At 38.5% G+C, this 15,817-nt stretch overlaps 1 protein-coding gene across 4 annotated transcripts in view; it reads right to left on the reverse strand.

Moving 5' to 3' along the window:
* Window positions 1–15,817, reverse strand: part of CTNNA3 (catenin alpha 3) — a 1,760,513-nt gene that overhangs the window by 30,876 nt on the left and 1,713,820 nt on the right. The gene's annotated exons all lie outside the window — the stretch shown is intronic.

Here is a 15,817-nt window from a genome sequence, read left to right on the forward strand (position 1 = left end):
AAGGAGATGTTGTATATAAAACATAGCACCTTACAGATATTGATTTAGCAAGCCAGCTATTCTTATATTATTATATTAAATCTTCAAGTTGGAAAACCAGGAAAAAATTTACCTTTTTTAGAACAACTAATTTATGTATGTATGCATTTTTATATGTAGGCAAATACCTCTTCTATAAATGTCCCTAGGAATTGTTGCTAAAGCGAAATCCTTTCTTCTTGAGAAAGCCTTTAAAGTCTGAAAGGTTGGCAAAGGAAGATTCTTAAGTCCTCTTGTATGAACTAGCAGACAATTTTTCTCGGCTTTCAAATCACCCTTCCCAAAACAAACCACAAATAGTCCCAATATTTGCACAGATCCCTCAAAGAGAAACAAACTACAGTTTCTCTGGAGCTCGTTTGTCACTTTTCCCTTTCTTTTAGCATACTCCGAGGCACTTAATGCCATTAGGCAAAATTATGCCATCCATGGCATTGCACCTGGCATGGCTAGTGTTCCCAGGTGGAGAAGCAGATGTATAATGGGGCTATTCGAAAATGCTACATTGGAAAACAGCTATACAAACAAAATTAGTGAGACAACGCTGAAGATTGCTCTTCCTTCTATTCCAGCATAATTTATCTTCCAGAAAAAAGAATTACTGCATGAACCATGGATGAGCATAATTAAGGGGGAAGGCAAAGTGAAGGAGTTTTGTAGCCACATCCCGTGTACATTGTGCAGGGAGAGAGAAGGAAAACCAAAGCATTTCACTCATATGTCCATGCATATTAAGCCATTTAGCTGGCATGTGGAATGTTTCAGGTTGTTCCAGGGATATAGACAAGGAACTAAATATTGACTCAGCAAGAGCTCAAATGAGAGGTCTAATTAAATTAAATGGTACAAAGGGGAGGCTTATTTCATAGACTCCAGTAATTGCTTAAAACACAAAAGAGACCAAATAATGCTCAAAGAAGTATAGTAACAAACAAGAAAATATCTGTCTATCTATCTATCTATCTATCTATCTATCTATCTATCTATCATCTATCTATAAATATCTACACACTAGGTAAGTAACAGCTAAAGGAGATGATGTATATAAAACATAGCACCTTACAGAGATTGATTTAGCAAGTTAGCTATTCTAATATTATTATATTTAATCTTCAGGTTGAAAAACCAGGCACAAATTTACCTTGTTTAGAACAACTAATTTATATATGTATGCAATTTTATATGTAGGCAAATACCTCTTCTATAAGTGTGTGTGTGTGTGTGTGTATATATATATATAGTGAGATGGAGAGAAGACATGAGCATAAAAGTTACCAAGAGTTCAAAGGCTATGGTTGGCTCAATTGTGAAAAATGGTTGGAATTTGTTATGACAATATATAATCAGTGGTGCCTTTAAGCAGTCTGGCGATAACACATGCATCAGCATGTTAGTTTTAATTTTACGTTAATGACTGCCTATCTGCAGAAATGCCTTAGGATAATGTCCTTTCTTTGGACAAACTTGATTGATACTTCACGAATTATAGGAGCAATGGTTCTGAACTCTAAAAATGCTGTGCTTTAAGTCCTGCCCAAGGAAAGAGTGAGGGTGAGGGGCCATGAAGATGATTCTGGTGTACTAGGGTTGTCTATTTCAGAATAATACATTGAGAATGTTGGACAGCATTTATAGAAATAGACAGATTTCATCTCTGACCCAAAAGCACTATTGCTGAGTGTTGGGCATGCCAGAGCCCATCTTAGATAAAAGGGAGATGCAGGATGGAACTGGGGAATGAGGAGAAAAGAGGCACTTTTTCTTCCTTGTACCTTAGCTCTCTGAGCCTTAGTCTGTCATCTATAAAATCAGAATAATAATGGGACCTTCTTCATTGGTTTGAAGATTTAAATAACATATTTAAGGGATGTAAAACCACTTCTGGTCATTATTTAGAGCTCAATAAATGTTAGTTGTCATTGTGGTTACCATTACTCTTACCGTAATACTCACAGAAATGAAGAATAAGAACCCTGTCCTAAAAGAGTGTTTCATCTGCTCAAAGGGAAAGATAGGAACCCTGGATCTGCTCAATTTTACATTTTCACTAAAGCTTCCATGCCCCTCTGCTGGGCAACTTAACATTAAATGTACATACTTTAGAATGAGGGAACTGGGTTTAAGATATGGCTCTGCCTCTTAATAGCTTTGTGACCTTGGATAGTTGTTAGACCTCTTTAAGTTGCAATTTTCATATCTATAAGATTGTAATAATAATAGCTATTCCATGGAGGATTTTTTGGTAAGTATAAAAAATGTCAATGCATTTTAAATATTTAGAACAGTGCCTAGCATTAATAAACACTCATTTTCATGTACTATACAGGCATATGCATATATTACATATATAGTTTACAAATGTAAACCAAACTGACATGCACACACACATATTCCACCCTTCATTCTTTTAGCTTTAAATAAAATTACAAACTTTTTTAGCATGATGAAACCTAGTTATATCACTGAATCTCTCTGTCTCTGTCTCTGTTTCTCTCTCTCTCACTCAATCACACTCTCAAATATACAAGCATATGCTAGCAAAGCGTTAGTTATTATCTGGATCTCTACTTACACTACTTCCTAATTTAAACAAATCTTTTAAAATTTATTATTAAAAACATCACCTTGCATTCTTAGAACATTTATATTTTCAGGTCAGTTACATAGACCTTTTCTCTCTCCATCTAACCAAATTCTAATTCTTTATTATTTAGTGCAAATTTTCTGTGAAATTCTTTAGGCTATTCAGATGAAAGTACTTTATTTCCTGCAAATCTTTGGCATCTATTGTCCAAAACATTTATTAATTCTGTACTGCTCCTAAACATTTCTGTAAATATAATGGGCTGTTGTACCCTTCCCTACATCTTAAAAGTCCTTGCTACTAGAAGTGTTAATCTTGCCAAAAAATGACTTCTTTGAATTTCTAGGTAGTTAAAGTTCTATTCTGTACAGTAATTGAATATTTCTGACATGTAACCTTATATAAACACTCTAATAGCAAATAAAAATGTCTCTATGTCCATTGTTGAAATCTCAGGGCTAAATGTCTCCATTTGTATTAGGAACAAGTAGATTAAAGTCCAACCATCCTTCTGAAGAGCTTTTCCCTTGTGCTGAATACAGTTAATGACAGCCTAAGTCTTTTGTTTTTTGTTTTTTTTTGTACAATTCATCCATTACTCATCAGCTATATCTGAAACAAACTCTAATCTTGGTACAGAAGCAGAGAACATTATTCTTCCTCAAAGCCTATGCCACGTGTTTCTGCTAAAACAGGAATGGACAAAAAAACAGTTTCATAATAAATAGAGGAATGAGCCTACTAAAGGCACGGCATTTTCTTACCTTTTTTCTTTACACATAATTTGAAATAACTCTTACAACAATTAGATGAAATATATCAGTGAATAATATCACTTTAGGGTAAATTTAACATTTATCCAATATTAGCTAATTCCATGACTACTGCCATGACTACTACGACTATTATTAATAATAATAATCACAAATATTTAATGAGCACCTGCTACATGCTGGACACTAGGCTAAGCAACTTACGTGTAGTAGAATTTCCCTCCTGGAAAGTATTTATTGTCCAGTAAGCAACCTTTCTATTCTTCCCTTTCCTTGTACATAAATGATGGAGGCCTCATTAGTGAGATTCCAGAAAGTACATAATCCCTGGTCCATGTGTAAAAATGTAGAGAAAAGCTCCCTACCAACCTGTATTAAACTTAAACGCAAGCGAAATTTAAAATTTTGTTGTGTTGAGTCACTGAGAATTGGTAGCTGTTTGTTACCACAGCATAACCTAGCCTAAGTTGCCTAATTCAGTGTTATTGACTGAAACAAACCTTTCTTACACGTTTTTCAATCATATTCATTCCATGTTATGTGAATGAGAGCCTGAGGCTAGCATATACATAATTTATCTCTGTGTTGAAGAGGAATAGACTTGAACTCTACAGCTGGTTGGAAGTATAAGTGAGGGTCCTAAAACTTGCATGAGAGAAAGTCAATTTTGTAGTCAGTGATAAGAAATACCATGTGCGCGGCCGGGCGCGGTGGCTTACGCCTGTAATCCCAGCACTTTGGGAGGCCAAGGTGGGCGGATCACGAGGTCAGGAGATCGAGATCATCCTGGCTAACACGGTGAAACCCCGTCTCTACTAAAAATATTTTTTAAAAATTAGCTGGGCGTGGTGGTGGGCGCCTGTAGTCCCAGCTACTCGGGAGACTGAGGCAGGAGAATGGCATGACCCCGGGAGGCGGAGCTTGCAGTGAGCCAAGATCATGCCACTGCACTCCAGCCTGGGCAACAGAGCGAGACTCCATTTCAAAAAAAAAAAGAAAGAAAGAAAGAAAGAAATACCACGTAAGCGCATGCGTGCACACCACCCCCCCCACATAGTAGGTGCTCAATGTCTACACAATGTATGAATATATACATAGAAAGAGTATAGATCACTTTTTAAAAAACACTGAATGTTGCTAGAAAACTCAACCACGAATTGCCTGTGACCCAGGCCTTGACCAAAGCTTCCTTAAGACATCAAATATTGCAAAGAGACAACTTAATGCACTTATTCCCCTATGGTTGTCAGTGTTTTTTTTGTGATTAGCTAGATCATCAGAAAGTAACATTTCCAGGTCATATTATTACCACAAATCCATGCTAAAGAGCCTTCACTAAGTTGAAATTTAATGTAACTTCAGGTTTTATTGAGGGTCAATGAAGAAATTTCTATTTGAACATTTCTGTCTTTTACAGACCCCTAGGTTAGGACATTGTTACCATTTGTTACCATTTGTTATTCATGTTACCATTTGTTATTCAAATAATTACCATACACAATAAGTTTCCCTTTAAATTTGAAGCCTGAAAAAATGTTCTGTCTTAAGAAATGTCTATGCTGTCTATCAACAAGTAATGACAACTCTAAACTATAATTACTTATTAATTTCTAGTTAAGTTTACTTATCTAGAGTAACTAATCCCAAAAGTCTTTATACTTTTGAAAATTCTTTAGAGCTTGTTTCTATTTTGAGTTTCAAATTTTTATATTTTTCTTGATTTCTGAAACTGTTGTAATTTTTCAGAAGCAGGTGGAAACAAACTCTATTTATGAAATAAAACTTCCTGTAATTTATTATTATTTTTTGCTTGTCTTTTCTTTCTGGCTGCATTTCTAGAGAACAAAGACCTTGCTTATTCATCTCTGCGGTGTTGTTTCAGAGCAGGCAAAATGAGAATAAATATATGTTAGCATGGAATGACACAAAGAGCTCTGAAAATAAAGCCCGAATTCACATTTTCGCTCCATCAGTTACTAACCATGTGACATTTGGCAAGTTATGTTCATTTATTAGCCTTTCTTTTCTTGTCAACAAAATATCATAAGTTTACTTGTAGCACTGTTGGGAGGATAGAGAATATATATAAATGTGTCAATAAGAGTATTCACCAAATCAGCAAATACGCCTGTCACCTTTTCTCCACCTATAAAGTGACAGTAAAGGACACAATGATGCTACTATTTGTCTCTTGAGTAGGTACCCACAAAGACAGCCTGAGAGAAATTTACTCATGTGCTTTACTGAAGGTCTGTTCTCAGAAGGGGAGGGAAGAAAAAAGCATGGGGAGGTAGGGTCTGGAACTAATAAGAAAATTATTAATCTAAGTCTGAGACTAGCTTTACCTGACCTCAGAGTGGGTTGTGAAATTGTACAGCAGAGTTGGTTCCATCTTGAAGCAAGGAGCCTGAGCTTTATATCCTTCTCTCAGTCAGTTATTAGCGATTGGTTGTCAGAGCATGCAGGGGTGGTGGTACATAACCACTCATACATAGTGACTCCTGCTTGGCTGACAACATTATCCAGAAAAAGGAGCAGCTGTGAGATGTTAGCAGCCAACACACACAGTAGCAGGAAAATGGGTAACCAGGTAAAGGCATGGCCCCTGGCATCAGAGTGGGTGGAGACTGGAAATGTTGTTAAACACTCTACAATGTTCAAGGAAGCCCCCCACAACAAAGAATTATCCAGCCCCCAAAGTCAACAGTGCTGCAGATGAGAAACTGTGGAACAGATGAAAGCATGAAAAAAATCAATGTTTAATAATTATGACTAGGAGTTATTGATTTGCTATTAATAACATTCAGACATTAGTAATCAAAAGGGAAAATATGGAATTTCATTGATTTTGCTAGGGAACACACACACACACACACACACACACACACACACACACAAACAACCTCGCAGTTTTTATCCTGTGACTTTAGTATTCTTTCATATTATGCAACAACAAGCATAAATTCAGCATGAGTCAGACTGAAATGACTACTTTTGCAAATATCATCCATACAGTCTTGTGCCTTTTTCCACATCTGCTTTCAGTTCTGCCTTATACATGCCTTTATAGATTTTGACGCCAGCACTTTACTATCCTAGAATCTACAGCTACTTGATTTTTTTTTTGTCTTCTCTCCTCTTTTCTTCTGTGTTTTTCCCTGGCTTTCAGCTCAACTCGTGAACATCAGGATGTCTGCATCCAGCTCTGTTTTTTTCCTTCAGCTGCACTTTGCCTAATGGGGAATTTGGCACATTCCTATAGTTGTCAAATACATCTTGTTCACTTTCATGGCCTCTCATTTCATCTCTGGCTTTGAAGTTCTATAGTTCAGGTTGTTTAGCACACAAGAGAAATAATTAATCTCCTCCCTCTTTTCTAGGGATTGATAACAACCAAGCTAATTATTTACTCGAGAACAGAAATAATTGTTTATGCTAAGTTTTAAATTCAGGCAAAATTCCTTTTGAATAATATGGAACTATTTGACATATGAATAAGAATATAGTAATTATTGTAAGGAGTACATTTAACAGTAGAGACTCTCACATCACATCTATACTTTTTTTTATCTCCCCCCTTCATTTCTTTCCTTCCCATATCCAGGTTTGTGTGTGTGTGCTTCATCCAGATGTTTTTTTCTATCTCTGTAATTGCACAAAAGGGATCTAATTTCACAAAACAGATCACTGCCATTTGTGAGAGAGATACCACAGCAGTCTCAGTAAACCATGTCAAATCAATTCTCAAATCATAAACAATATATTGCACCATTTTGGTACACATGTACTTTTCTCTAGGTTTGCAATTAGCAGGTAATTCCTGAAGGAGCTGATCTCATTCTCACTGATGCAGATTGCTTAAGCAAAATTGGAGAAGCACCCTCTTAAAATCAATCAAAATGAAACAAAACTGCCTTCTGTAGCATAATATAATTTGTCAGTTGGTACTGAGAAGAGTAATTTGGATAGCAACTGTGAAGGGAAAGGTAAAACAAAGAAGAATAAGATCAGAGATTCTGATTTGGAAGGAACCATGAAGCTCGTTTCATCCCAAACTTGATAGATGAAGAAATGGACCCAAAGAGATTAATGTCTAGACTATAACAGGTCTTATAATTTGGGGTCCAGCAGCTTTTCTATAGCCTCATGTTAGCTTCTCATTTTGAGGCTGAAGTGTCTGTTCTGATTAGTTCTTCTTAAGAATCCAGAATCATTAAATCATCACTATTATTAATACTGTGCTCTAGTCTGTGTTTCCCCACATCTTTCAATTAAAATCATTCCTTAGCTCTTGATGTATGTAGCAACCATCCTAGCAGGGTATGCTAATACCACCCACTCCTCTCCTACCTCCCACCCCTGTCATCTCAGCACTAAAGTCACCAAGAGGTCACAGGGCTTCATTTCAGTAGCAATGAAGTAAAGAACATGAGACCTAGAATGAAATAAAGAACATGAGATTCTAGGTCAGGCGCGGTGGCTCACGCCTGTAATCTCAGCACTTTGGGAGGCCGAGGTGAGCGGACCACGAGGTCAGCAGATCGAGACCATCCTGGCTAACACGGTGAAACCCCGTCTCTACTAAAAATACAAAAAAATTAGCCGGGCGTGATGGCGGGCACCTGTAGTCCCAGCTACTTAGGAGGCTGAGACAGGAGAATGGCGTGAACCCGGGAGGCGGAGCTTGCAGTGAGCCGAGATGGCACCATTGCACTCCAGACCGGGCGACAGAGCGAGGCTCCGCCTCAAAAAAAAAAAAAAAAAAAAAAAAAAAAAAAATCCCTCACCTATTTCATTGTTTATAAAATGAATATGAGATAGATAGCTATAACATAAAGAGATTATTTCTAAGGTTTCTTCAAGTACCATTATAACTGAATGCATTGCACAATCAAAAAGAAAATCCAATTCATTGTAATATTAGTTTACCTAGATATCAAGGAAATGCCTTAGTCCACTTTATTACAATGCAATACAAAAGAAAAAAAGGAAGAACAGCACCCCCACATGCATTTTTTGAAGTGTATCCTTTAAATTACTAAGGTCCGATTACTTCCATGTACCTCCTGCTTAAGATTAAAAACAAACAAAAAGCAACACTCAATAGGGTTGAATTTACTGAAGCATCTTCTTTCTTCTCTTTCCTTTTTCTTTCTTTTATTCCTCCTCTTCTTGCTTCTCCTCCTTTCCGTTTCTTCATTTCTTTTGCTTCTCTCCCTTCCACTTCATACTTCTTCCCGTCTTTCTTTCTCTATAAATATTCCAGTTAATTTTCCAATTTTTTTTAAATTTTCCCTGTTTTCTTTCTGTCTACAAATTATTGCAGTAGGTTCAGAAAGCTCATTAACTATTTTCCTTAATGCTTTAACAAAGCAAACACATTAACCTACTGTCATTCTGTAAGTACTTGATTGCCTACATTCTGTAAGCCCTCATGGCTATTTTGGTCAATAGCTGAATTATTGCTGTTTCCTATCTTTCCTAATTGAATGAACATGGCCCCTTGATTTCTGTTGAAGCTGAGTTGCAGTTGCTTGGCGAATTTTCAGTCTTTCTGATCTTTCCCCTTTGACTGATTAGTTTTATTTATCATCCAGTTTTTTAAATTGTGGCTTTGGCACACCTGCCTCAGGCTAAGAGAACGTGATTAAACACATTAAAAGAAATCCACAGAACAGAGTGGTTACATAATTAATGAGTCTTGAGCAGTATCAAAAAAAATGCTGACCCAAAAGCATGACATTTGGGGAAAGGGTAATTTTAAGCGTTTAAAAACATTCTAATGAATTGATTTTTGTTCCTGAATTTCCTTTTTCATATATACAGGCTAGAATATAACAATAGTTATTTCTTTATAGCAAGTCTCCTTTTACAAAATACAACAGTTTCCCACTAGGCGTGGTGTATAGGAATACTAGGTGAACAGTTGATGAAGAATCTGTTCCCTGATGGGAATGCCTTGAGGTAAGTCAGATACATTTTAATCTTCTTAGAGTTATATTTTTTATTCTATTTCTAATTTAGGACATTCATACATCAAGATGACTAGGGGAACTGAACTGCAACAGTATGTATTTTCCATAGAAATTTTTATATACTCACCTCTTTATTTTTTTAGTGTTTTTTCTTTTATTATACTTTAAGTTCTATGATACATGTGCACAATGTGCAGGTTTGTTACATATGTATACATGTGCCAAGTTGGTGTGCTGCACCCATTAACTCATCATTTACATTAGGTATATCTCCTAATGCTATCCCTACCCCCTCCACCCACCCCATGACAGGCCCCGGTGTGTGATGTTCCCCACCCTGTGTCCAAGTATTCTCATTGTTCAATTCCCACCTATGAGTAAGAACATGCAGTGTTTGGTTTTCTGTCCTTGTGTTAGTTTGCTCAGAATGATAGTTGCAAGCTTCATCCATGTCCCTACAAAGGTCATGAACTCATCCTTTTTTATGGCTGCATAGTATTCCATGGTGTATATGTGTCACATTTTCTTAATCCAGTCTATCATTGATGGACATTTGGGTTGGTTCCAAGTCTTTGCTATTGTGAATAGTGCCACAATAAACATATGTGTGCATGTGTCTTTATAGCAGCATGATTTATACTCCTTTGGGTATATACCCAGTAATGGGATGGCTGGGTCAAATGGTATTTCTAGTTCTAGATCCTTGAGGAAGTGCCACACTGTCTTCCACAATGGTTGAACTAGTTTACAGTCCCACCACCAGTGTAAAAGTGTTCCTATTTCTCCACATCCTCTCCAGCACCTGTTGTTTCCTGACTTTTTAATGATCGCCATTCTAACTGGTGTGAGAGGGTATCTCACTGTGGTTTTGATTTGCATTTCTCTGATCGTCAGTGATGATGAATATTTTTTCATGTGTCTGTTGGCTGCATAAATGTCTTCTTTTGAGAAATGTCTGTTCATATCCTTCGCCCACTTTTCGATGGGGCTGTTTGATTTTTTCTTGTAAATTTGTTTAAGTTCTTTGTAGATTCTGGATATTAGACCTTTGTCAGATGGGTAGATTGCAAAAATTTTCTCCCATTCTGTAGGTTGCCTGCTCACTCTGATGGTAGTTTCTTTTGCTGTGCAGAAGCTCTTTAGTTTAATTAGATCCCATTCATCTATTTTGGCTTTTGTTGCCACTGCTTTTGTTGTTTTAGTCATGAAGTCCTTGCCCGTGCCTATGTCCTGAATGGTATTGCCTAGCTTTTCTTCTAGAGTTTTTATGGTTTTAGGTCTAACATTTAAGTCTTTAATCCATCTTGACTTAATTTTTGTATAAGGTGTAAGGAAGGGATCCAGTTTCAGCTTTCTACATATAACTAGCCAGTTTTCCCAGCACCATTTATTAAATAGGGAATCATTTCCCCATTTCTTTTTTTTGTCAAGTTTCTCAAAGATGAGATGGTTGTAGATGTGTGGTAGTATTTCTGAGGGCTCTGTTCTGTTCCATTGGTCTATATCTCTGTTTTGGTACCAGTACCATGTTGTTTTGGTACCAGTACCATGCTGTTTTGGTTACTGTAGCCTTGTAGCATAGTTTGAAGTCAGATAGCATGATGCCTCCAGCTTTGTTCTTTTGGCTTAGGATTTTCATGGCAATGTGGGCTCTTTTTTGATTCCATATGAGCTTTAAAGTATTTTTTTTCCAATTCTGTGAAGGAAGTCATTGGTAGCTTGATGCAGATGGCATTGAATCTATAAATTATCTTGGGCGGTATGGCCATTTTCACAATATTGATTCTTCCTATCCATGAGCATGGAATGTTCTTCCATTTGTTTGTGTCCTCTTTTATTTCATCAAGCAGTGGTTTGTAGATCTCCTTGAAGAGGTCCTTCACATCCCTTGTAAGTTGGACTTCTAGGTATTTTATTCTCTTTGAAGCAATTGTGAATGGGAGTTCACTCATGATTTGGCTCTCCGTTTGTCTGTTATTGGTGTATAGGAATGCTTGTGACTTTTGCACATTGAATTTGTATCCTGAGACTTTGCTGAAGTTGCCTATCAGCTTAAGGAGATTTTGGGTTGAGACGATGGGTTTTTCTAACTATACAATCATGTCATCTGCAAACAGGGACAATTTGACTTCCTCTTTTCCTAATTGAATACCCTTTATTTTCTTCTCCTGCCTGATTGCCCTGGCCAGAACTTCCAACACTATGTTGAATAGGAGTGCTGAGAGAAGGCATCCCTGTCTTGCACCAGTTTTCAAAGGGAATGCTTCCAGTTGTTGCCCATTCAGTATGATATTGGCTGAGGGTTTGTCATAAATAGCTCTTATTATTTTGAGATATGGCCCATCAATACCTAGTTTATTGAGAGTTTTTAGCATGAAGTGCTGTTGAATTTTGTCAAAGGCCTTTTCTGCATCTATTGAGACAATCATGTAGTTTTTGTCATTGGTTCTGTTTGTGTGATGGATTACGTTTATTGATTTGCATATGTTGAACCAGCGTTTCATCCCAGGGATGAAGCCTACTTGATCATGGTTGATAAGCTTTTTGATGTGCCACTGGATTCGGTTTGCCAGTATTTTACTGAGGATTTTGGCATCAATGTTCATCAGGGATATTGGTCTAAAATTCTCTTTTTTTGTTGTGTCTCTGCCAGGCTTTGGTATCAGGATGATGCTGGCCTCATAAAATGAGTTAGGGAGGATTTCCTCTTTTTCCATTGATTGGAATAGTTTCAGAAGGAATGGAACTGGCTCCTCTTTGTGCCTCTGGTAGAATTTGGCTGTGAATCCTTCTGGTCCTGGACTTTTTTTGGTTGGTATGCTATTAATTACTGCTTCAATTTCAGAGACTGTTATTGGTCTATTCAGGGATTCAACTTCTTCCTGGTTTAGTCTTGGGAGGGTGTATGTGTCCAGCAATTTATTCATTTCTTCTAGATTGTCTAGTTTATTTGTGTAGAGGTATTTATAGTATTCTCTGATGGTAGTTTGTATTTCTGTGGGATAAGTGGTGAGATCCCCTTTATCATTTTTTATTGCATCTATTTGATTATTCTCTTTTCTTCTTTATTAGTCTTTCTAGCAGTCTATCAATTTTGTTGATCTTTTCAAAAAACCAGCTCCTGGATTCATTGAATTTTTGAAGGGTTTTTTGTGTCTCTGTTTCCTTCAGTTCTGCTCTGATCTTAGTTATTCTTGCCTTCTGCTAGATTTTGAACGTGTTTGCTCTTGCTTCTCTAGTTCTTTTAATTGTGATGTTAGGGTGTCAATTTTAGATCTTTCCTGCTTTCTCTTGTGGGCATTTAGTGCTATAAATTTCCCTCTACACGCTGCTTTAAATGTGTCCCAGAGATTCTGGTATGTTGTGTCTTTGTTCTCATTGGTTTCAAAGAACATCTTTATTTCTGCCTTCATTTCGTTATATACCCAGTAGTCATCCAGGAGCAGGTTGCTCAGTTTCCATGTAGTTGAGCAGTTTTGAGTGAGTTTCTTAATCCTGAGTCCTAGTTTGATTGCACTGTGGTCTGAGAGACAGTTTGTTATAATTTCTATTCTTTTACATTTGCTGAGGAGTGCTTTACTTCCAACTATGTTGTCAATTTTGGAATAAGTGCGACGTTGTGCTGAGAAGAATGTATATTCTATTGATTTGGGGTGGAGAGTTCTGTAGATGTCTATTAGGTCTGCTTGGTGCAGAGCTTAGTTCAAGTCCTGGATATCCTTGTTAACTTTCTCTCTCGTTGATGTGTCTAATGTTGACAGTGGGGTGTTAAACTCTCCCATTATTATTGTGTGGGAGTCTAAGTCTCTTTGTAGGTCTCTAAGGACTTGCTTTATGAGTCTGGGTGCTTCTGTATTGGGTGCATATATATTTAGGACAGTTATCTCTTCTTGTTGAATTGATCCCTTTACCATTATGTAATGGCCTTCTTTGTCTCTTTTTATCTTTGTTTGGTTTCAAGTCTGTTTTATCAGAGACTAGGATTGCAACCCCTGCCTTTTTTTGTTTTCAATTTGCTTGGTAGATCTTCCTCCATCCCTTTATTTTGAGCCTATGTGTGTCTCTGCACGTGAGATGGGTCTCCTGAATACAGCTTCCTGATGAGTCTTGACTCTTTATCCAATTTGCCAGTCTGTGTCTTTCAATTGGAGCATTTAGCCCATTTGCATTTAAGGTTAATATTGTTATGTGTGAATTTGATCCTGTCATTATGATATTAGCTGGTTATTTTGCTTGTTAGTTGATGCAGTTTCTTTCTAGCCTCGAGGGTCTTTACAATTTGGCATGTTTTTGCAGTGGCTGGTACCGGTTGTTCCTTTCCATGTTTAGTGCTTCCTTCAGGAGCTCTTGTAAGGCAGGCCTGGTGGTGACAAAATCTCTCAGCATTTGCTTGTCTGTAAAGGATTTTATACCTCCTTCACTTATGAAGCTTAGTTTGGCTGGATATCAAATTCTGGGTTGAATATTCTTTTCTTTAAGAATGTTGAATATTGGCCCTCTCTTCTGGCTTGTAGAGTTTCTGCCGAGAGATCCGCTGTTATTCTGATGGGCTTCCCACGGTGGGTAACCCGACCTTTCTCTCTGGTTGCCCTTAATTTTTTCCTTCATTTCAACTTCGGTGAATCTGACAATTATGTGTCTTGGAACTGTTCTTCTTGAGGAGTATCTTTGTGGTGTTCTCTGTATTTCCTGAATTTGAATGTTGGCGTGCCTTGCTAGGTTGGGGAAGTTCACCTGGATAATACCCTGAAGAGTGTTTTCCAGCTTGGTTCTATTCTCCCCGTCACTTTCAGGTACACCAATCAGATGTAGATTTGGTCTTTTCACATAGTCCCATATTTCTTGGAGGCTTTATTCGTTTCTTTTTACTCTTTTTTCTCTAAACTTCTCTTCTCACTTCATTTCATTCATTTGATCTTCAATCACTGATACCCTTTCTTCCACTTGATTGAATCGGCTGCTGAAGCTTGTGCATGTGCCATGTAGTTCTCGTGCCATGGTTTTCAGCTCCATCAGGTCATTTAAGGTCTTCTCTATGCTGTTTATTCTAGTTAGCCATTCGTCAAATTTTTTTTCAAGGTTTTTAGCTTCTTTGCAATGGGTTCAAACATCCTCCTTTAGCTTGGAGAAGTTTGTTATTACTGATCGTCTGAAGCCTTCTTCTCTCAACTCGTCAAAGTCATTCCCCGTCCAGCTTTGTTCCATTGCTGGCGAGGCGCTGCGTTCCTTTGTAGGAGAAGAGGTGCTCTGATTTTTAGAATTTTCAGCTTTTCTGCTGTGGTTTCTCCCCATCTTTGTGGTTTTATCTACCTTTGGTCTTTGATGATGGTGGCGTACAGATGGGGTTTTGGTGTGGATGTCCTTTCTGTTTGTTAGTTTTCCTTCTAACAGTCAGGATGCTAAGCTGCAGGTGTGTTGGAGTTTGCTGGAGGTCCACTCCAGACCCAGTTTGCCTGGATATCACCAGAGGAGGCTGCAGAACAGCAAATATTGCAGAACGGCAAGTGCTGCTGCCTGATCCTTCCTCTGGAAGCTTTGTCTCAGAGGGGCACCCAGGCGTATGAGGTGTCAGTCAGCCCCTACTGGGAGGTGTCTCCCAGTTAGGCTACTCAGGGTTCAGAGACCCACTTGAGGAGGCAGTCTGTCCGTTCTCAGATCTCAAACTCCATGCTGGGAAAACCATTACTCTCTTGAAAGCTATCAGACAGGGACGTTTAAGTCTGCAGAAGTTTCTGCTGCCTTTTGTTCAGCTATGCCCTGCCCCCAGAGGTGAAGTCTACAGAGGCAGGCAGGCTTCCTTGAGCTGCGGTGGGCTCCACCCAGTTTGAGCTTCCTGGCTGCTTTGTTTACCTACTCAAGCCTCAGCAATGGCAGACGCCCCTCCCCCAGCCTTGCTGCCATCTTGCAGTTCAATCTCAGACTGCTGTGCCAGCAGTGAGTGAGGCTCTGTGGGAGTGGGACCCTCCTAGCCATGTGTGGGATATAATCTCCTGGTGTGCCATTTGCTAAGACCATTGGAAAAGCACAGTATTAGGGTGGGAGTGTCCCAATTTTCCAGTTACCATCTGTCACATCTTCCCTTGGCTAGGAAAGGGAATTCCCCGACCCCTTGTGCTTCCCGGGTGAGGCAATGCCCCTCCCTGCTTCAGCTAACACTCCATGGGCTGTACCCACTGTCCAACAAGCCCCAGTGAGATGAACCCAGTACCTCAGTTGGAAATGCAGAAATCACCCATCTTCTGTATCGCTCATGCTGGGAGCTGTGGACTGGAGCTGTTTCTATTTGGCCATCTTGGAACCTCCTCCCTTTTTTAGTGTTTTGAGACAAGGTCTGGCTCTATCACCCAGGGTGGAATGCAGTGGCATGATCTCAGCTCACTGCAACCTCCACCTCCTGGGTTCAGGTCATTCTCTCACCTCAGCTTCTCGAGTAGCTGGGACTACAG

This window comes from Pan paniscus, chromosome 8 (genome assembly GCF_029289425.2).
Source record: "Pan paniscus chromosome 8, NHGRI_mPanPan1-v2.0_pri, whole genome shotgun sequence".
Lineage (NCBI taxonomy): Eukaryota > Metazoa > Chordata > Mammalia > Primates > Hominidae > Pan > Pan paniscus.